This window comes from Cyanistes caeruleus, chromosome 11 (assembly GCF_971803275.1).
Source record: "Cyanistes caeruleus chromosome 11, bCyaCae1.hap1.1, whole genome shotgun sequence".
Taxonomy (NCBI): domain Eukaryota; kingdom Metazoa; phylum Chordata; class Aves; order Passeriformes; family Paridae; genus Cyanistes; species Cyanistes caeruleus.
In genome coordinates this window covers 23,584,745-23,606,084 of record NC_141711.1, presented here as the reverse complement: position 1 = coordinate 23,606,084, position 21,340 = coordinate 23,584,745, and the positions used below count along the sequence as shown (strand labels likewise).

General features: G+C 50.4%; 1 long non-coding RNA gene across 1 annotated transcript; it reads right to left on the bottom strand.

The window, feature by feature from the left end:
• Positions 1 to 3,056: 3,056 nt before the first annotated feature.
• Positions 3,057 to 9,524, bottom strand: LOC147651159 (uncharacterized). The gene is made up of 5 exons (XR_015274835.1): positions 7,056 to 9,524; positions 6,728 to 6,961; positions 3,929 to 6,436; positions 3,601 to 3,834; positions 3,057 to 3,309 (listed from the first exon to the last, which is right to left on the bottom strand). It is a non-coding gene; the product is annotated as an uncharacterized LOC147651159 (long non-coding RNA).
• Positions 9,525 to 21,340: the final 11,816 nt, after the last annotated feature.

Below are 21,340 nucleotides of genomic sequence, written 5' to 3'. Positions count from 1 at the left end.
CAAGAATGAACTACACCACATATTTACACTGTAAGAATATTGGTAACAACAACAACAACAACAAACTATAGAACCTATTTACCTAAGAACAGCTCTAACAAAACTCTATGAAACGTATTTACAGGCAACTTAAACAAACTCTAAAACTTCTATCCTGAACACAACAACTGTAAAACGTATGTACAGCAGGGTGGCATCTGTGTCTGTGATGTCCCTAAGTCCTGGAAGAAAAACAAGTAGCACGGTCAGTGCAGTCAGGCACGGAAGGGTGTTCCATGTGCTGCCGGGCTGGGACACTGGCCCAGTGGGACTCTGCTGCCAGAAGGGAGCCTGGCTGGGGGCTGTGGCCCAGGCACTGGAACAGGGCTTGTGTGGCCCACAGCAAGCCCAGGCCAGGCCAGGGATGGCCAGCAGAATCCAGTGCATGGGCTAGCGTGTCCCTGAGCAGGAAGTGCCCAGCCCGGCCCCAGGCTGGCAGCAGGGGACCCACTCTGCCTGTGGGGAGCACCTGCCTGTTCTGCTGCTGGCATCGGTCTTCATCCCAAGACCATGTCTTCCTCCTTGTCTTTTAGATCAATATCCATCTCTTCAATAGAATCTTTCGTTTCCACCTCCATCTCTTCCTCTGTCTCGTACATATCCACATCCATCTCTTCCTCTCCAGTATCCTCTCCGTCCACTTCCATGGCTTCTTCTCTATCAGTCTGTGTATCGACGTCCGTCTCCTCCTCTCCGTCTGTGCCAGCCTGCAGAGGTAGCAAAATTTCCCACCCTGTCCCACAGAGCTCCAGCCCAGCCAGGCAGCTGCGGGGTGTCCGCCTCCGTGGAATAGTACCATACCTCTTTTGGAACAAATGCAGACATCCTGCAGGGATGGAGAGCAAAATCCAAGCGATGGGGAGCTTTGGGGACTGCTGGGGGAATCAGGGAGCAGGTGGCAACAAGGTGACAGGGGTAGGCTTGGAGCAGGGTGAAGAGCGTGCTGGCACAAGGATCCAAGGGTTGTGTTGTGGCCGTTGCTGGATGCTGGAAGTTCTAGCTGGAGCGTGCACTGTGACATCACCGCCAGGAGTTCAGGCCCAGGCTGAAGTGGACAACGGAGACCGTAGAATGAATGATGGAATCCCTGGGTGCTTGGGCTTGGAAGGGACCCTAAAGACCATCTTGTTCCAAGCGGAGCAATCTTCGCCCAGAATAGGTTGCTCAGAGCCCCGCTCCCAGCTGGCCTTGGATGTTGCCAAGGATGGAGCATCCCCAGCCTCTGTGCACAGCCCGGGCCAGTGCCCCAGCAGCCGGAGTGGAAAAGAGCAGCTTCTTTAGATCCAACTTCAAGCTCACTCCTGCAGTTGAAAGGCTTCTCCTCTCTGTGCCCATCTTTCCTAGAGCTGCAGGGAGGCCTCGCCAGCCCCCTTCTCTTTCCAGGCTGAGCATCCCCAGCCCCACACGGACAGCAGTCCGATGCGTGGCAGTCAAGGCTAAAGGGTAGCAAATGGCTACATCAGAAAGTGAGAGATGGAAGCTTTTGGAGATGGAAGCTTTACCTCTAAATGTAGAAAAGAAAGAAAAGTGGAGGAGGAAATGGTGGGACTCTGGCTCTGTTCTAACTGGCGAAGATTTTCTTTTCTTCTTTTCTGTCGTGCTAACCCAAGTTTTGTTGTTTGAAAGGAGGTTTAGCAAAATATCCATCGTCTTCTCCACTGCTGAAACACTGAACAACACCTGGGCAGGCTGAGGATGCAGAGCAAAACCTGCAAATATCTACTGCTGATCGTGATCCTGGGGAATGCAGCTAAAGCCAGCCAAAAGCAATTTCTGGAAAGTCAAGCCTGCTTTACGTTTTCTGGAGTTTGGTTGTGCCAACTTCACCAGTCATTTCTAAAAAAGGAAAAGAAACTCCAAGCAAAAGAGAGAAAAACACAAAGAAACCAACCCAAAGAAACCAATCAAACAAACAGATAAAACACCCCCAATCAAACCAAAGGCAATGAGAAGTTAGGACTAGTTGTAAGGATATCACAGCAGGCGAATGGCTGCTTCCTACTTGGATCACCATCCAAAGCCACCTAGAACAACTTCTCCAAAACATATCCAACAGGAGAAATGGAAAAAGTGATCCATGGCAGCTCTGCATTGTGGTGAAGGATGAGCATGCAGTGGTCCAGATGCAGCATTGCCCACCCTCCAGGCTGCTGTTTGCTCTGCTGAAAGACTCTGCCACAGCTCTCAGTTGAGGCACTGGCATTTCCAGAGCCAGATTCAGGCACAATCCTACTGCCTGCTGAGCCTCTGGGAAAGCTGCTGAGCATCTTCAGGCCTAGAAGCACAAAAGAGCTCAGGCTCTCCCCGAACTGGGTTTTCAGGGCAGCTTTCCATATCTCTGCAAGATTTCTTCATCCCTCAACACGTCTGACTTTATTATGTCCAACGATGCATTTGGGTTTCTTCCGTCCTCTGGTGTGCCCGTGAGTAACCTTCCACGTGGATGAAGGAGATTGTGTACAGGACAATTGATTGCGGCATTGCCATTTGGCTTCACTGTCACTCAGTTGAACACGGTCCTTATCTAAGAAGGACTTCCAAGAAATGGGTAGGAGTTTTGGCTGTGAGAGGAGCAGAAAGCACATTTTCTACAGCAAATTGCTAGCTGATGCACTTTCCTCCCTGCCAAAATAGTGATTGCCATTCATCTTCCTGGGAAGAATGTAAAGACCCATTCAGAGATGCCAGGTTCAGCTGGCCTGTGGCTTTGTGTGCCTCATTTCACATGTCCAATTTCAAGGGCCACTAAAAGAGGCTCATGTTTGCCTTGCTACCCACAAGTGCTGTAGGTATTTCCAGGAGAAGAGGGAAAACATCGCTGTCCTGTGGTGTGGTAGAAATGCCACCACAACTGTGATTGTGTGAGCAAAGCCAGCCAGTGCTTTTTGGGGCAGCAGCAGCAGCTGAGAGTGTGGCAGAGCGGTTTTGATACTCTTTTTAGAGTCCTGCAAACATTGTTCCCGAAACAACCCACAGCTTTGCAAACGTGCCCGAAGAAAATGCAAAGAGAACTGGGGTGTGAAAATCAAAGACTGTTTATCTGTAGAAGAAAAGGAACAAGAATGAACTACACCACATATTTACACTGTAAGAATATTGGTAACAACAACAACAACAACAAACTATAGAACCTATTTACCTGAGAACAGATCTAACAAAACTCTATGAAACGTATTTACAGACAACTTAAACAAACTCTAAAACTTCTATCCTGAACACAACAACTGTAAAACAGCAGGGTGGCATCTGTGTCTGTGATGTCCTTAAGTCCTGGAAGAAAAACAAGTAGCACGGTCAGTGCAGTCAGGCACGGAAGGGTGTTCCATGTGCTGCCGGGCTGGGACACTGGCCCAGTGGGACTCTGCTGCCAGAAGGGAGCCTGGCTGGGGGCTGTGGCCCAGGCACTGGAACAGGGCTTGTATGGCCCACAGCAAGCCCAGGCCAGGCCAGGGATGGCCAGCAGAATCCAGTGCATGGGCTAGCGTGTCCCTGAGCAGGAAGTGCCCAGCCCGGCCCCAGGCTGGCAGCAGGGGCCCCACTCTGCCTGTGGGGAGCACCTGCCTGTTCTGCTGCTGGCATCGGTCTTCATCCCAAGACCATGTCTTCCTCCTTGTCTTTTAGATCAATATCCATCTCTTCAATAGAATCTTTCGTTTCCACCTCCATCTCTTCCTCTGTCTCGTACATATCCACATCCATCTCTTCCTCTCCAGTATCCTCTCCGTCCACTTCCATGGCTTCTTCTCTATCAGTCTGTGTATCGACGTCCGTCTCCTCCTCTCCGTCTGTGCCAGCCTGCAGAGGTAGCAAAATTTCCCACCCTGTCCCACAGAGCTCCAGCCCAGTCAGGCAGCTGCGGGGTGTCCGCCTCCGTGGAATAGTAGCATACCTCTTTTGGAACAAATGCAGACATCCTGCAGGGATGGAGAGCAAAATCCAAGCGATGGGGAGCTTTGGGGACTGCTGGGGGAATCAGGGAGCAGGTGGCAACAAGGTGACAGGGGTAGGCTTGGAGCAGGGTGAAGAGCGTGCTGGCACAAGGATCCAAGGGTTGTGTTGTGGCCGTTGCTGGATGCTGGAAGTTCTAGCTGGAGCGTGCACTGTGACATCACCGCCAGGAGTTCAGGCCCAGGCTGAAGTGGACAACGGAGACCGTAGAATGAATGATGGAATCCCTGGGTGCTTGGGCTTGGAAGGGACCCTAAAGACCATCTTGTTCCAAGCGGAGCAATCTTCGCCCAGAATAGGTTGCTCAGAGCCCCGCTCCCAGCTGGCCTTGGATGTTGCCAAGGATGGAGCATCCCCAGCCTCTGTGCACAGCCCGGGCCAGTGCCCCAGCAGCCGGAGTGGAAAAGAGCAGCTTCTTTAGATCCAACTTCAAGCTCACTCCTGCAGTTGAAAGGCTTCTCCTCTCTGTGCCCATCTTTCCTAGAGCTGCAGGGAGGCCTCGCCAGCCCCCTTCTCTTTCCAGGCTGAGCATCCCCAGCCCCACACGGACAGCAGTCCGATGCGTGGCAGTCAAGGCTAAAGGCTAGCAAATGGCTACATCAGGAAGTGAGAGATGGAAGCTTTTGGAGATGGAAGCTTTACCTCTAAATGTAGAAAAGAAAGAGAAGTGGAGGGGGAAATGGTGGGACTCTGGCTCTGTTCTAACTGGCGAAGATTTTCTTTTCTTCTTTTCTGTCGTGCTAACCCAAGTTTTGTTGTTTGAAAGGAGGTTTAGCAAAATATCCATCGTCTTCTCCACTGCTGAAACACTGAACAACACCTGGGCAGGCTGAGGATGCAGAGCAAAACCTGCAAATATCTACTGCTGATCGTGATCCTGGGGAATGCAGCTAAAGCCAGCCAAAAGCAATTTCTGGAAAGTCAAGCCTGCTTTACGTTTTCTGGAGTTTGGTTGTGCCAACTTCACCAGTCATTTCTAAAAAAGGAAAAGAAACTCCAAGCAAAACAGAGAAAAACACAAAGAAACCAACCCAAAGAAACCAATCAAACAAACAGATAAAACACCCCCAATCAAACCAAAGGCAATGAGAAGTTAGGACTAGTTGTAAGGATATCACAGCAGGCGAATGGCTGCTTCCTACTTGGATCACCATCCAAAGCCACCTAGAACAACTTCTCCAAAACATATCCAACAGGAGAAATGGAAAAAGTGATCCATGGCAGCTCTGCATTGTGGTGAAGGATGAGCATGCAGTGGTCCAGATGCAGCACTGCCCACCCTCCAGGCTGCTCTTTGCTCTGCTGAAAGACTCTTGCAGGACTGTGGCCCCTCTCCATGCAATGGAAATCATTGCCACAGCTCTCCGTTGAGGCACTGGCATTTCCAGAGCCAGATTCAGGCACAATCCTACTGCCTGCTGAGCCTCTGGGAAAGCTGCTGAGCATCTTCAGGCCTAGAAGCACAAAAGAGCTCAGGCTCTCCCCGAACTGGGTTTTCAGGGCAGCTTTCCATATCTCTGCAAGATTTCTTCATCCCTCAACACGTCTGACTTTATTATGTCCAACGATGCATTTGGGTTTCTTCCGTCCTCTGGTGTGCCCGTGAGTAACCTTCCACGTGGATGAAGGAGATTGTGTACAGGACAATTGATTGCGGCATTGCCATTTGGCTTCACTGTCACTCAGTTGAACACGGTCCTTATCTAAGAAGGACTTCCAAGAAATGGGTAGGAGTTTTGGCTGTGAGAGGAGCAGAAAGCACATTTTCTACAGCAAATTGCTAGCTGATGCACTTTCCTCCCTGCCAAAATAGTGATTGCCATTCATCTTCCTGGGAAGAATGTAAAGACCCATTCAGAGATGCCAGGTTCAGCTGGCCTGTGGCTTTGTGTGCCTCATTTCACATGTCCAATTTCAAGGGCCACTAAAAGAGGCTCATGTTTGCCTTGCTACCCACAAGTGCTGTAGGTATTTCCAGGAGAAGAGGGAAAACATCGCTGTCCTGTGGTGTGGTAGAAATGCCACCACAACTGTGATTGTGTGAGCAAAGCCAGCCAGTGCTTTTTGGGGCAGCAGCAGCAGCTGAGAGTGTGGCAGAGCGGTTTTGATACTCTTTTTAGAGTCCTGCAAACATTGTTCCCGAAACAAGCCTCAGCTTTGCAAACGTGCCCGAAGAAAATGCAAAGAGAACTGGGGTGTGAAAATCAAAGACTGTTTATCTGTAGAAGAAAAGGAACAAGAATGAACTACACCACATATTTACACTGTAAGAATATTGGTAACAACAACAACAACAACAAACTATAGAACCTATTTACCTGAGAACAGATCTAACAAAACTCTATGAAACGTATTTACAGACAACTTAAACAAACTCTAAAACTTCTATCCTGAACACAACAACTGTAAAACAGCAGGGTGGCATCTGTGTCTGTGATGTCCTTAAGTCCTGGAAGAAAAACAAGTAGCACGGTCAGTGCAGTCAGGCACGGAAGGGTGTTCCATGTGCTGCCGGGCTGGGACACTGGCCCAGTGGGACTCTGCTGCCAGAAGGGAGCCTGGCTGGGGGCTGTGGCCCAGGCACTGGAACAGGGCTTGTATGGCCCACAGCAAGCCCAGGCCAGGCCAGGGATGGCCAGCAGAATCCAGTGCATGGGCTAGCGTGTCCCTGAGCAGGAAGTGCCCAGCCCGGCCCCAGGCTGGCAGCAGGGGCCCCACTCTGCCTGTGGGGAGCACCTGCCTGTTCTGCTGCTGGCATCGGTCTTCATCCCAAGACCATGTCTTCCTCCTTGTCTTTTAGATCAATATCCATCTCTTCAATAGAATCTTTCGTTTCCACCTCCATCTCTTCCTCTGTCTCGTACATATCCACATCCATCTCTTCCTCTCCAGTATCCTCTCCGTCCACTTCCATGGCTTCTTCTCTATCAGTCTGTGTATCGACGTCCGTCTCCTCCTCTCCGTCTGTGCCAGCCTGCAGAGGTAGCAAAATTTCCCACCCTGTCCCACAGAGCTCCAGCCCAGTCAGGCAGCTGCGGAGTGTCCGCCTCCGTGGAATAGTAGCATACCTCTTTTGGAACAAATGCAGACATCCTGCAGGGATGGAGAGCAAAATCCAAGCGATGGGGAGCTTTGGGGACTGCTGGGGGAATCAGGGAGCAGGTGGCAACAAGGTGACGGGGGTAGGCTTGGAGCAGGGTGAAGAGCGTGCTGGCACAAGGATCCAAGGGTTGTGTTGTGGCCGTTGCTGGATGCTGGAAGTTCTAGCTGGAGCGTGCACTGTGACATCACCGCCAGGAGTTCAGGCCCAGGCTGAAGTGGACAACGGAGACCGTAGAATGAATGATGGAATCCCTGGGTGCTTGGGCTTGGAAGGGACCCTAAAGACCATCTTGTTCCAAGCGGAGCAATCTTCGCCCAGAATAGGTTGCTCAGAGCCCCGCTCCCAGCTGGCCTTGGATGTTGCCAAGGATGGAGCATCCCCAGCCTCTGTGCACAGCCCGGGCCAGTGCCCCAGCAGCCGGAGTGGAAAAGAGCAGCTTCTTTAGATCCAACTTCAAGCTCACTCCTGCAGTTGAAAGGCTTCTCCTCTCTGTGCCCATCTTTCCTAGAGCTGCAGGGAGGCCTCGCCAGCCCCCTTCTCTTTCCAGGCTGAGCATCCCCAGCCCCACACGGACAGCAGTCCGATGCGTGGCAGTCAAGGCTAAAGGGTAGCAAATGGCTACATCAGGAAGTGAGAGATGGAAGCTTTTGGAGATGGAAGCTTTACCTCTAAATGTAGAAAAGAAAGAGAAGTGGAGGGGGAAATGGTGGGACTCTGGCTCTGTTCTAACTGGCGAAGATTTTCTTTTCTTCTTTTCTGTCGTGCTAACCCAAGTTTTGTTGTTTGAAAGGAGGTTTAGCAAAATATCCATCGTCTTCTCCACTGCTGAAACACTGAACAACACCTGGGCAGGCTGAGGATGCAGAGCAAAACCTGCAAATATCTACTGCTGATCGTGATCCTGGGGAATGCAGCTAAAGCCAGCCAAAAGCAATTTCTGGAAAGTCAAGCCTGCTTTACGTTTTCTGGAGTTTGGTTGTGCCAACTTCACCAGTCATTTCTAAAAAAGGAAAAGAAACTCCAAGCAAAAGAGAGAAAAACACAAAGAAACCAACCCAAAGAAACCAATCAAACAAACAGATAAAACACCCCCAATCAAACCAAAGGCAATGAGAAGTTAGGACTAGTTGTAAGGATATCACAGCAGGCGAATGGCTGCTTCCTACTTGGATCACCATCCAAAGCCACCTAGAACAACTTCTCCAAAACATATCCAACAGGAGAAATGGAAAAAGTGATCCATGGCAGCTCTGCATTGTGGTGAAGGATGAGCATGCAGTGGTCCAGATGCAGCATTGCCCACCCTCCAGGCTGCTGTTTGCTCTGCTGAAAGACTCTGCCACAGCTCTCAGTTGAGGCACTGGCATTTCCAGAGCCAGATTCAGGCACAATCCTACTGCCTGCTGAGCCTCTGGGAAAGCTGCTGAGCATCTTCAGGCCTAGAAGCACAAAAGAGCTCAGGCTCTCCCCGAACTGGGTTTTCAGGGCAGCTTTCCATATCTCTGCAAGATTTCTTCATCCCTCAACGCGTCTGACTTTATTATGTCAAACGATGCATTTGGGTTTCTTCCGTCCTCTTGTGTGCCCGTGAGTAACCTTCCACGTGGATGAAGGAGATTGTGTACAGGACAATTGATTGCGGCATTGCCATTTGGCTTCACTGTCACTCAGTTGAACACGGTCCTTATCTAAGAAGGACTTCCAAGAAATGGGTAGGAGTTTTGGCTGTGAGAGGAGCAGAAAGCACATTTTCTACAGCAAATTGCTAGCTGATGCACTTTCCTCCCTGCCAAAATAGTGATTGCCATTCATCTTCCTGGGAAGAATGTAAAGACCCATTCAGAGATGCCAGGTTCAGCTGGCCTGTGGCTTTGTGTGCCTCATTTCACATGTCCAATTTCAAGGGCCACTAAAAGAGGCTCATGTTTGCCTTGCTACCCACAAGTGCTGTAGGTATTTCCAGGAGAAGAGGGAAAACATCGCTGTCCTGTGGTGTGGTAGAAATGCCACCACAACTGTGATTGTGTGAGCAAAGCCAGCCAGTGCTTTTTGGGGCAGCAGCAGCAGCTGAGAGTGTGGCAGAGCGGTTTTGATACTCTTTTTAGAGTCCTGCAAGCATTGTTCCCGAAAGAACCCACAGCTTTGCAAACGTGCCCGAAGAAAATGCAAAGAGAACTGGGGTGTGAAAATCAAAGACTGTTTATCTGTAGAAGAAAAGGAACAAGAATGAACTACACCACATATTTACACTGTAAGAATATTGGTAACAACAACAACAACAACAAACTATAGAACCTATTTACCTGAGAACAGATCTAACAAAACTCTATGAAACGTATTTACAGGCAACTTAAACAAACTCTAAAACTTCTATCCTGAACACAACAACTGTAAAACAGCAGGGTGGCATCTGTGTCTGTGATGTCCCTAAGTCCTGCAAGAAAAACAAGTAGCACGGTCAGTGCAGTCAGGCACGGAAGGGTGTTCCATGTGCTGCCGGGCTGGGACACTGGCCCAGTGGGACTCTGCTGCCAGAAGGGAGCCTGGCTGGGGGCTGTGGCCCAGGCACTGGAACAGGGCTTGTGTGGCCCACAGCAAGCCCAGGCCAGGCCAGGGATGGCCAGCAGAATGCAGTGCATGGGCTAGCGTGTCCCTGAGCAGGAAGTGCCCAGCCCGGCCCCAGGCTGGCAGCAGGGGACCCACTCTGCCTGTGGGGAGCACCTGCCTGTTCTGCTGCTGGCATCGGTCTTCATCCCAAGACCATGTCTTCCTCCTTGTCTTTTAGATCAATATCCATCTCTTCAATAGAATCTTTCGTTTCCACTTCCATCTCTTCCTCTGTCTCGTACATATCCACATCCATCTCTTCCTCTCCAGTATCCTCTCCGTCCACTTCCATGGCTTCTTCTCTATCAGTCTGTGTATCGACGTCCGTCTCCTCCTCTCCGTCTGTGCCAGCCTGCAGAGGTAGCAAAATTTCCCAGCCTGTCCCACAGAGCTCCAGCCCAGCCAGGCAGCTGCGGGGTGTCCGCCTCCGTGGAATAGTACCATACCTCTTTTGGAACAAATGCAGACATCCTGCAGGGATGGAGAGCAAAATCCAAGCGATGGGGAGCTTTGGGGACTGCTGGGGGAATCAGGGAGCAGGTGGCAACAAGGTGACAGGGGTGGGCTTGGAGCAGGGTGAAGAGCGTGCTGGCACAAGGAGCCAAGGGTTGTGTTGTGGCCGTTGCTGGATGCTGGAAGTTCTAGCTGGAGTGTGCATTGTGACATCACCGCCAGGAGTTCAGGCCCAGGCTGAAGTGGACAACGGAGACCGTAGAATGAATGATGGAATCCCTGGGTGCTAGGGCTTGGAAGGGACCCTAAAGACCATCTTGTTCCAAGCGGAGCAATCTTCGCCCAGAATAGGTTGCTCAGAGCCCCGCTCCCAGCTGGCCTTGGATGTTGCCAAGGATGGAGCATCCCCAGCCTCTGTGCACAGCCCGGGCCAGTGCCCCAGCAGCCGGAGTGGAAAAGAGCAGCTTCTTTAGATCCAACTTCAAGCTCACTCCTGCAGTTGAAAGGCTTCTCCTCTCTGTGCCCATCTTTCCTAGAGCTGCAGGGAGGCCTCGCCAGCCCCCTTCTCTTTCCAGGCTGAGCATCCCCAGCCCCACACGGACAGCAGTCCGATGCGTGGCAGTCAAGGCTAAAGGGTAGCAAATGGCTACATCAGGAAGTGAGAGATGGAAGCTTTTGGAGATGGAAGCTTTACCTCTAAATGTAGAAAAGAAAGCAAAGTGGAGGGGGAAATGGTGGGACTCTGGCTCTGTTCTAACTGGCGAAGATTTTCTTTTCTTCTTTTCTGTCGTGCTAACCCAAGTTTTGTTGTTTGAAAGGAGGTTTAGCAAAATATCCATCGTCTTCTCCACTGCTGAAACACTGAACAACACCTGGGCAGGCTGAGGATGCAGAGCAAAACCTGCAAATATCTACTGCTGATCGTGATCCTGGGGAATGCAGCTAAAGCCAGCCAAAAGCAATTTCTGGAAAGTCAAGCCTGCTTTACGTTTTCTGGAGTTTGGTTGTGCCAACTTCACCAGTCATTTCTAAAAAAGGAAAAGAAACTCCAAGCAAAAGAGAGAAAAACACAAAGAAACCAACCCAAAGAAACCAATCAAACAAACAGAAAAAACACCCCCAATCAAACCAAAGGCAATGAGAAGTTAGGACTAGTTGTAAGGATATCACAGCAGGCGAATGGCTGCTTCCTACTTGGATCACCATCCAAAGCCACCTAGAACAACTTCTCCAAAACATATCCAACAGGAGAAATGGAAAAAGTGATCCATGGCAGCTCTGCATTGTGGTGAAGGATGAGCATGCAGTGGTCCAGATGCAGCACTGCCCACCCTCCAGGCTGCTGTTTGCTCTGCTGAAAGACTCTTGCAGGACTGTGGCCCCTCTCCATGCAATGGAAATCATTGCCACAGCTCTCAGTTGAGGCACTGGCATTTCCAGAGCCAGATTCAGGCACAATCCTACTGCCTGCTGAGCCTCTGGGAAAGCTGCTGAGCATCTTCAGGCCTAGAAGCACAAAAGAGCTCAGGCTCTCCCCGAACTGGGTTTTCAGGGCAGCTTTCCATATCTCTGCAAGATTTCTTCATCCCTCAACACGTCTGACTTTATTATGTCCAACGATGCATTTGGGTTTCTTCCGTCCTCTGGTGTGCCCGTGAGTAACCTTCCACGTGGATGAAGGAGATTGTGTACAGGACAATTGATTGCGGCATTGCCATTTGGCTTCACTGTCACTCAGTTGAACACGGTCCTTATCTAAGAAGGACTTCCAGGAAATGGGTAGGAGTTTTGGCTGTGAGAGGAGCAGAAAGCACATTTTCTACAGCAAATTGCTAGCTGATGCACTTTCCTCCCTGCCAAAATAGTGATTGCCATTCATCTTCCTGGGAAGAATGTAAAGACCCATTCAGAGATGCCAGGTTCAGCTGGCCTGTGGCTTTGTGTGCCTCATTTCACATGTCCAATTTCAAGGGCCACTAAAAGAGGCTCATGTTTGCCTTGCTACCCACAAGTGCTGTAGGTATTTCCAGGAGAAGAGGGAAAACATCGCTGTCCTGTGGTGTGGTAGAAATGCCACCACAACTGTGATTGTGTGAGCAAAGCCAGCCAGTGCTTTTTGGGGCAGCAGCAGCAGCTGAGAGTGTGGCAGAGCGGTTTTGATACTCTTTTTAGAGTCCTGCAAACATTGTTCCGGAAACAACCCACAGCTTTGCAAACGTGCCCGAAGAAAATGCAAAGAGAACTGGGGTGTGAAAATCAAAGACTGTTTATCTGTAGAAGAAAAGGAACAAGAATGAACTACACCACATATTTACACTGTAAGAATATTGGTAACAACAACAACAACAACAAACTATAGAACCTATTTACCTGAGAACAGCTCTAACAAAACTCTATGAAACGTATTTACAGGCAACTTAAACAAACTCTAAAACTTCTATCCTGAACACAACAACTGTAAAACGTATGTACAGCAGGGTGGCATCTGTGTCTGTGATGTCCCTAAGTCCTGGAAGAAAAACAAGTAGCACGGTCAGTGCAGTCAGGCACGGAAGGGTGTTCCATGTGCTGCCGGGCTGGGACACTGGCCCAGTGGGACTCTGCTGCCAGAAGGGAGCCTGGCTGGGGGCTGTGGCCCAGGCACTGGAACAGGGCTTGTGTGGCCCACAGCAAGCCCAGGCCAGGCCAGGGATGGCCAGCAGAATGCAGTGCATGGGCTAGCGTGTCCCTGAGCAGGAAGTGCCCAGCCCGGCCCCAGGCTGGCAGCAGGGGACCCACTCTGCCTGTGGGGAGCACCTGCCTGTTCTGCTGCTGGCATCGGTCTTCATCCCAAGACCATGTCTTCCTCCTTGTCTTTTAGATCAATATCCATCTCTTCAATAGAATCTTTCGTTTCCACCTCCATCTCTTCCTCTGTCTCGTACATATCCACATCCATCTCTTCCTCTCCAGTATCCTCTCCGTCCACTTCCATGGCTTCTTCTCTATCAGTCTGTGTATCGACGTCCGTCTCCTCCTCTCCGTCTGTGCCAGCCTGCAGAGGTAGCAAAATTTCCCACCCTGTCCCACAGAGCTCCAGCCCAGCCAGGCAGCTGCGGGGTGTCCGCCTCCGTGGAATAGTAGCATACCTCTTTTGGAACAAATGCAGACATCCTGCAGGGATGGAGAGCAAAATCCAAGCGATGGGGAGCTTTGGGGACTGCTGGGGGAATCAGGGAGCAGGTGGCAACAAGGTGACAGGGGTAGGCTTGGAGCAGGGTGAAGAGCGTGCTGGCACAAGGAGCCAAGGGTTGTGTTGTGGCCGTTGCTGGATGCTGGAAGTTCTAGCTGGAGCGTGCATTGTGACATCACCGCCAGGAGTTCAGGCCCAGGCTGAAGTGGACAACGGAGACCGTAGAATGAATGATGGAATCCCTGGGTGCTTGGGCTTGGAAGGGACCCTAAAGACCATCTTGTTCCAAGCGGAGCGATCTTCGCCCAGAATAGGTTGCTCAGAGCCCCGCTCCCAGCTGGCCTTGGATGTTGCCAAGGATGGAGCATCCCCAGCCTCTGTGCACAGCCCGGGCCAGTGCCCCAGCAGCCGGAGTGGAAAAGAGCAGCTTCTTTAGATCCAACTTCAAGCTCACTCCTGCAGTTGAAAGGCTTCTCCTCTCTGTGCCCATCTTTCCTAGAGCTGCAGGGAGGCCTCGCCAGCCCCCTTCTCTTTCCAGGCTGAGCATCCCCAGCCCCACACGGACAGCAGTCCGATGCGTGGCAGTCAAGGCTAAAGGGTAGCAAATGGCTACATCAGGAAGTGAGAGATGGAAGCTTTTGGAGATGGAAGCTTTACCTCTAAATGTAGAAAAGAAAGAAAAGTGGAGGGGGAAATGGTGGGACTCTGGCTCTGTTCTAACTGGCGAAGATTTTCTTTTCTTCTTTTCTGTCGTGCTAACCCAAGTTTTGTTGTTTGAAAGGAGGTTTAGCAAAATATCCATCGTCTTCTCCACTGCTGAAACACTGAACAACACCTGGGCAGGCTGAGGATGCAGAGCAAAACCTGCAAATATCTACTGCTGATCGTGATCCTGGGGAATGCAGCTAAAGCCAGCCAAAAGCAATTTCTGGAAAGTCAAGCCTGCTTTACGTTTTCTGGAGTTTGGTTGTGCCAACTTCACCAGTCATTTCTAAAAAAGGAAAAGAAACTCCAAGCAAAAGAGAGAAAAACACAAAGAAACCAACCCAAAGAAACCAATCAAACAAACAGATAAAACACCCCCAATCAAACCAAAGGCAATGAGAAGTTAGGACTAGTTGTAAGGATATCACAGCAGGCGAATGGCTGCTTCCTACTTGGATCACCATCCAAAGCCACCTAGAACAACTTCTCCAAAACATATCCAACAGGAGAAATGGAAAAAGTGATCCATGGCAGCTCTGCATTGTGGTGAAGGATGAGCATGCAGTGGTCCAGATGCAGCATTGCCCACCCTCCAGGCTGCTGTTTGCTCTGCTGAAAGACTCTGCCACAGCTCTCAGTTGAGGCACTGGCATTTCCAGAGCCAGATTCAGGCACAATCCTACTGCCTGCTGAGCATCTGGGAAAGCTGCTGAGCATCTTCAGGCCTAGAAGCACAAAAGAGCTCAGGCTCTCCCCGAACTGGGTTTTCAGGGCAGCTTTCCATATCTCTGCAAGATTTCTTCATCCCTCAACACGTCTGACTTTATTATGTCCAACGATGCATTTGGGTTTCTTCCGTCCTCTTGTGTGCCCGTGAGTAACCTTCCACGTGGATGAAGGAGATTGTGTACAGGACAATTGATTGCGGCATTGCCATTTGGCTTCACTGTCACTCAGTTGAACACGGTCCTTATCTAAGAAGGACTTCCAAGAAATGGGTAGGAGTTTTGGCTGTGAGAGGAGCAGAAAGCACATTTTCTACAGCAAATTGCTAGCTGATGCACTTTCCTCCCTGCCAAAATAGTGATTGCCATTCATCTTCCTGGGAAGAATGTAAAGACCCATTCAGAGATGCCAGGTTCAGCTGGCCTGTGGCTTTGTGTGCCTCATTTCACATGTCCAATTTCAAGGGCCACTAAAAGAGGCTCATGTTTGCCTTGCTACCCACAAGTGCTGTAGGTATTTCCAGGAGAAGAGGGAAAACATCGCTGTCCTGTGGTGTGGTAGAAATGCCACCACAACTGTGATTGTGTGAGCAAAGCCAGCCAGTGCTTTTTGGGGCAGCAGCAGCAGCTGAGAGTGTGGCAGAGCGGTTTTGATACTCTTTTTAGAGTCCTGCAAACATTGTTCCCGAAACAACCCACAGCTTTGCAAACGTGCCCGAAGAAAATGCAAAGAGAACTGGGGTGTGAAAATCAAAGACTGTTTATCTGTAGAAGAAAAGGAACAAGAATGAACTACACCACATATTTACACTGTAAGAATATTGGTAACAACAACAACAACAACAAACTATAGAACCTATTTACCTGAGAACAGATCTAACAAAACTCTATGAAACGTATTTACAGGCAACTTAAACAAACTCTAAAACTTCTATCCTGAACACAACAACTGTAAAACAGCAGGGTGGCATCTGTGTCTGTGATGTCCCTAAGTCCTGGAAGAAAAACAAGTAGCACGGTCAGTGCAGTCAGGCACGGAAGGGTGTTCCATGTGCTGCCGGGCTGGGACACTGGCCCAGTGGGACTCTGCTGCCAGAAGGGAGCCTGGCTGGGGGCTGTGGCCCAGGCACTGGAACAGGGCTTGTATGGCCCACAGCAAGCCCAGGCCAGGCCAGGGATGGCCAGCAGAATCCAGTGCATGGGCTAGCGTGTCCCTGAGCAGGAAGTGCCCAGCCCGGCCCCAGGCTGGCAGCAGGGGACCCACTCTGCCTGTGGGGAGCACCTGCCTGTTCTGCTGCTGGCATCGGTCTTCATCCCAAGACCATGTCTTCCTCCTTGTCTTTTAGATCAATATCCATCTCTTCAATAGAATCTTTCGTTTCCACTTCCATCTCTTCCTCTGTCTCGTACATATCCACATCCATCTCTTCCTCTCCAGTATCCTCTCCGTCCACTTCCATGGCTTCTTCTCTATCAGTCTGTGTATCGACGTCCGTCTCCTCCTCTCCGTCTGTGCCAGCCTGCAGAGGTAGCAAAATTTCCCAGCCTGTCCCACAGAGCTCCAGCCCAGCCAGGCAGCTGCGGGGTGTCCGCCTCCGTGGAATAGTAGCATACCTCTTTTGGAACAAATGCAGACATCCTGCAGGGATGGAGAGCAAAATCCAAGCGATGGGGAGCTTTGGGGACTGCTGGGGGAATCAGGGAGCAGGTGGCAACAAGGTGACAGGGGTAGGCTTGGAGCAGGGTGAAGAGCGTGCTGGCACAAGGAGCCAAGGGTTGTGTTGTGGCCGTTGCTGGATGCTGGAAGTTCTAGCTGGAGCGTGCATTGTGACATCACCGCCAGGAGTTCAGGCCCAGGCTGAAGTGGACAACGGAGACCGTAGAATGAATGATGGAATCCCTGGGTGCTTGGGCTTGGAAGGGACCCTAAAGACCATCTTGTTCCAAGCGGAGCGATCTTCGCCCAGAATAGGTTGCTCAGAGCCCCGCTCCCAGCTGGCCTTGGATGTTGCCAAGGATGGAGCATCCCCAGCCTCTGTGCACAGCCCGGGCCAGTGCCCCAGCAGCCGGAGTGGAAAAGAGCAGCTTCTTTAGATCCAACTTCAAGCTCACTCCTGCAGTTGAAAGGCTTCTCCTCTCTGTGCCCATCTTTCCTAGAGCTGCAGGGAGGCCTCGCCAGCCCCCTTCTCTTTCCAGGCTGAGCATCCCCAGCCCCACACGGACAGCAGTCCGATGCGTGGCAGTCAAGGCTAAAGGGTAGCAAATGGCTACATCAGGAAGTGAGAGATGGAAGCTTTTGGAGATGGAAGCTTTACCTCTAAATGTAGAAAAGAAAGCAAAGTGGAGGGGGAAATGGTGGGACTCTGGCTCTGTTCTAACTGGCGAAGATTTTCTTTTCTTCTTTTCTGTCGTGCTAACCCAAGTTTTGTTGTTTGAAAGGAGGTTTAGCAAAATATCCATCGTCTTCTCCACTGCTGAAACACTGAACAACACCTGGGCAGGCTGAGGATGCAGAGCAAAACCTGCAAATATCTACTGCTGATCGTGATCCTGGGGAATGCAGCTAAAGCCAGCCAAAAGCAATTTCTGGAAAGTCAAGCCTGCTTTACGTTTTCTGGAGTTTGGTTGTGCCAACTTCACCAGTCATTTCTAAAAAAGGAAAAGAAACTCCAAGCAAAAGAGAGAAAAACACAAAGAAACCAACCCAAAGAAACCAATCAAACAAACAGATAAAACACCCCCAATCAAACCAAAGGCAATGAGAAGTTAGGACTAGTTGTAAGGATATCACAGCAGGCGAATGGCTGCTTCCTACTTGGATCACCATCCAAAGCCACCTAGAACAACTTCTCCAAAACATATCCAACAGGAGAAATGGAAAAAGTGATCCATGGCAGCTCTGCATTGTGGTGAAGGATGAGCATGCAGTGGTCCAGATGCAGCATTGCCCACCCTCCAGGCTGCTGTTTGCTCTGCTGAAAGACTCTGCCACAGCTCTCAGTTGAGGCACTGGCATTTCCAGAGCCAGATTCAGGCACAATCCTACTGCCTGCTGAGCCTCTGGGAAAGGTGCTGAGCATCTTCAGGCCTAGAAGCACAAAAGAGCTCAGGCTCTCCCCGAACTGGGTTTTCAGGGCAGCTTTCCATATCTATGCAAGATTTCTTCATCCCTCAACACGTCTGACTTTATTATGTCCAACGATGCATTTGGGTTTCTTCCGTCCTCTTGTGTGCCCGTGAGTAACCTTCCACGTGGATGAAGGAGATTGTGTACAGGACAATTGATTGCGGCATTTCCATTTGGCTTCACTGTCACTCAGTTGAACACGGTCCTTATCTAAGAAGGACTTCCAAGAAATGGGTAGGAGTTTTGGCTGTGAGAGGAGCAGAAAGCACATTTTCTACAGCAAATTGCTAGCTGATGCACTTTCCTCCCTGCCAAAATAGTGATTGCCATTCATCTTCCTGGGAAGAATGTAAAGACCCATTCAGAGTTGCCAGGTTCAGCTGGCCTGTGGCTTTGTGTGCCTCATTTCACATGTCCAATTTCAAGGGCCACTAAAAGAGGCTCATGTTTGCCTTGCTACCCACAAGTGCTGTAGGTATTTCCAGGAGAAGAGGGAAAACATCGCTGTCCTGTGGTGTGGTAGAAATGCCACCACAACTGTGATTGTGTGAGCAAAGCCAGCCAGTGCTTTTTGGGGCAGCAGCAGCAGCTGAGAGTGTGGCAGAGCGGTTTTGATACTCTTTTTAGAGTCCTGCAAACATTGTTCCCGAAACAAGCCTCAGCTTTGCAAACGTGCCCGAAGAAAATGCAAAGAGAACTGGGGTGTGAAAATCAAAGACTGTTTATCTGTAGAAGAAAAGGAACAAGAATGAACTACACCACATATTTACACTGTAAGAATATTGGTAACAACAACAACAACAACAAACTATAGAACCTATTTACCTGAGAACAGATCTAACAAAACTCTATGAAACGTATTTACAGACAACTTAAACAAACTCTAAAACTTCTATCCTGAACACAACAACTGTAAAACAGCAGGGTGGCATCTGTGTCTGTGATGTCCTTAAGTCCTGGAAGAAAAACAAGTAGCACGGTCAGTGCAGTCAGGCACGGAAGGGTGTTCCATGTGCTGCCGGGCTGGGACACTGGCCCAGTGGGACTCTGCTGCCAGAAGGGAGCCTGGCTGGGGGCTGTGGCCCAGGCACTGGAACAGGGCTTGTATGGCCCACAGCAAGCCCAGGCCAGGCCAGGGATGGCCAGCAGAATCCAGTGCATGGGCTAGCGTGTCCCAGAGCAGGAAGTGCCCAGCCCGGCCCCAGGCTGGCAGCAGGGGACCCACTCTGCCTGTGGGGAGCACCTGCCTGTTCTGCTGCTGGCATCGGTCTTCATCCCAAGACCATGTCTTCCTCCTTGTCTTTTAGATCAATATCCATCTCTTCAATAGAATCTTTCGTTTCCACCTCCATCTCTTCCTCTGTCTCGTACATATTCACATCCATCTCTTCCTCTCCAGTATCCTCTCCGTCCACTTCCATGGCTTCTTCTCTATCAGTCTGTGTATCGACGTCCGTCTTTTCCTCTCGGTCTGTGCCAGCCTGCAGAGGTAGCAAAATTTCCCACCCTGTCCCACAGAGCTCCAGCCCAGCCAGGCAGCTGCGGGGTGTCCGCCTCCGTGGAATAGTAGCATACCTCTTTTGGAACAAATGCAGACATCCTGCAGGGATGGAGAGCAAAATCCAAGCGATGGGGAGCTTTGGGGACTGCTGGGGGAATCAGGGAGCAGGTGGCAACAAGGTGACAGGGGTAGGCTTGGAGCAGGGTGAAGAGCGTGCTGGCACAAGGAGGCAAGGGTTGTGTTGTGGCCGTTGCTGGATGCTGGAAGTTCTAGCTGGAGCGTGCACTGTGACATCACCGCCAGGAGTTCAGGCCCAGGCTGAAGTGGACAACGGAGACCGTAGAATGAATGATGGAATCCCTGGGTGCTTGGGCTTGGAAGGGACCCTAAAGACCATCTTGTTCCAAGCGGAGCAATCTTCGCCCAGAATAGGTTGCTCAGAGCCCCGCTCCCAGCTGGCCTTGGATGTTGCCAAGGATGGAGCATCCCCAGCCTCTGTGCACAGCCCGGGCCAGTGCCCCAGCAGCCGGAGTGGAAAAGAGCAGCTTCTTTAGATCCAACTTCAAGCTCACTCCTGCAGTTGAAAGGCTTCTCCTCTCTGTGCCCATCTTTCCTAGAGCTGCAGGGAGGCCTCGCCAGCCCCCTTCTCTTTCCAGGCTGAGCATCCCCAGCCCCACACGGACAGCAGTCCGATGCGTGGCAGTCAAGGCTAAAGGGTAGCAAATGGCTACATCAGGAAGTGAGAGATGGAAGCTTTTGGAGATGGAAGCTTTACCTCTAAATGTAGAAAAGAAAGCAAAGTGGAGGGGGAAATGGTGGGACTCTGGCTCTGTTCTAACTGGCGAAGATTTTCTTTTCTTCTTTTCTGTCGAGCTAACCCAAGTTTTGTTGTTTGAAAGGAGGTTTAGCAAAATATCCATCGTCTTCTCCACTGCTGAAACACTGAACAACACCTGGGCAGGCTGAGGATGCAGAGCAAAACCTGCAAATATCTACTGCTGATCGTGATCCTGGGGAATGCAGCTAAAGCCAGCCAAAAGCAATTTCTGGGAAGTCAAGCCTGCTTTACGTTTTCTGGAGTTTGGTTGTGCCAACTTCACCAGTCATTTCTAAAAAAGGAAAAGAAACTCCAAGCTAAACAGAGAAAAACACAAAGAAACCAACCCAAAGAAACCAATCAAACAAACAGATAAAACACCCCCAATCAAACCAAAGGCAATGAGAAGTTAGGACTAGTTGTAAGGATATCACAGCAGGCGAATGGCTGCTTCCTACTTGGATCACCATCCAAAGCCACCTAGAACAACTTCTCCAAAACATATCCAACAGGAGAAATGGAAAAAGTGATCCATGGCAGCTCTGCATTGTGGTGAAGGATGAGCATGCAGTGGTCCAGATGCAGCATTGCCAACCCTCCAGGCTGCTCTTTGCTCTGCTGAAAGACTCTGCCACAGCTCTCAGTTGAGGCACTGGCATTTCCAGAGCCAGATTCAGGCACAATCCTACTGCCTGCTGAGCCTCTGGGAAAGGTGCTGAGCATCTTCAGGCCTAGAAGCACAAAAGAGCTCAGGCTCTCCCCGAACTGGGTTTTCAGGGCAGCTTTCCATATCTCTGCAAGATTTCTTCATCCCTCAACACGTCTGACTTTATTATGTCCAACGATGCATTTGGGTTTCTTCCGTCCTCTGGTGTGCCCGTGAGTAACCTTCCACGTGGATGAAGGAGATTGTGTACAGGACAATTGATTGCGGCATTGCCATTTGGCTTCACTGTCACTCAGTTGAACACGGTCCTTATCTAAGAAGGACTTCCAAGAAATGGGTAGGAGTTTTGGCTGTGAGAGGAGCAGAAAGCACATTTTCTACAGCAAATTGCTAGCTGATGCACTTTCCTCCCTGCCAAAATAGTGATTGCCATTCATCTTCCTGGGAAGAATGTAAAGACCCATTCAGAGATGCCA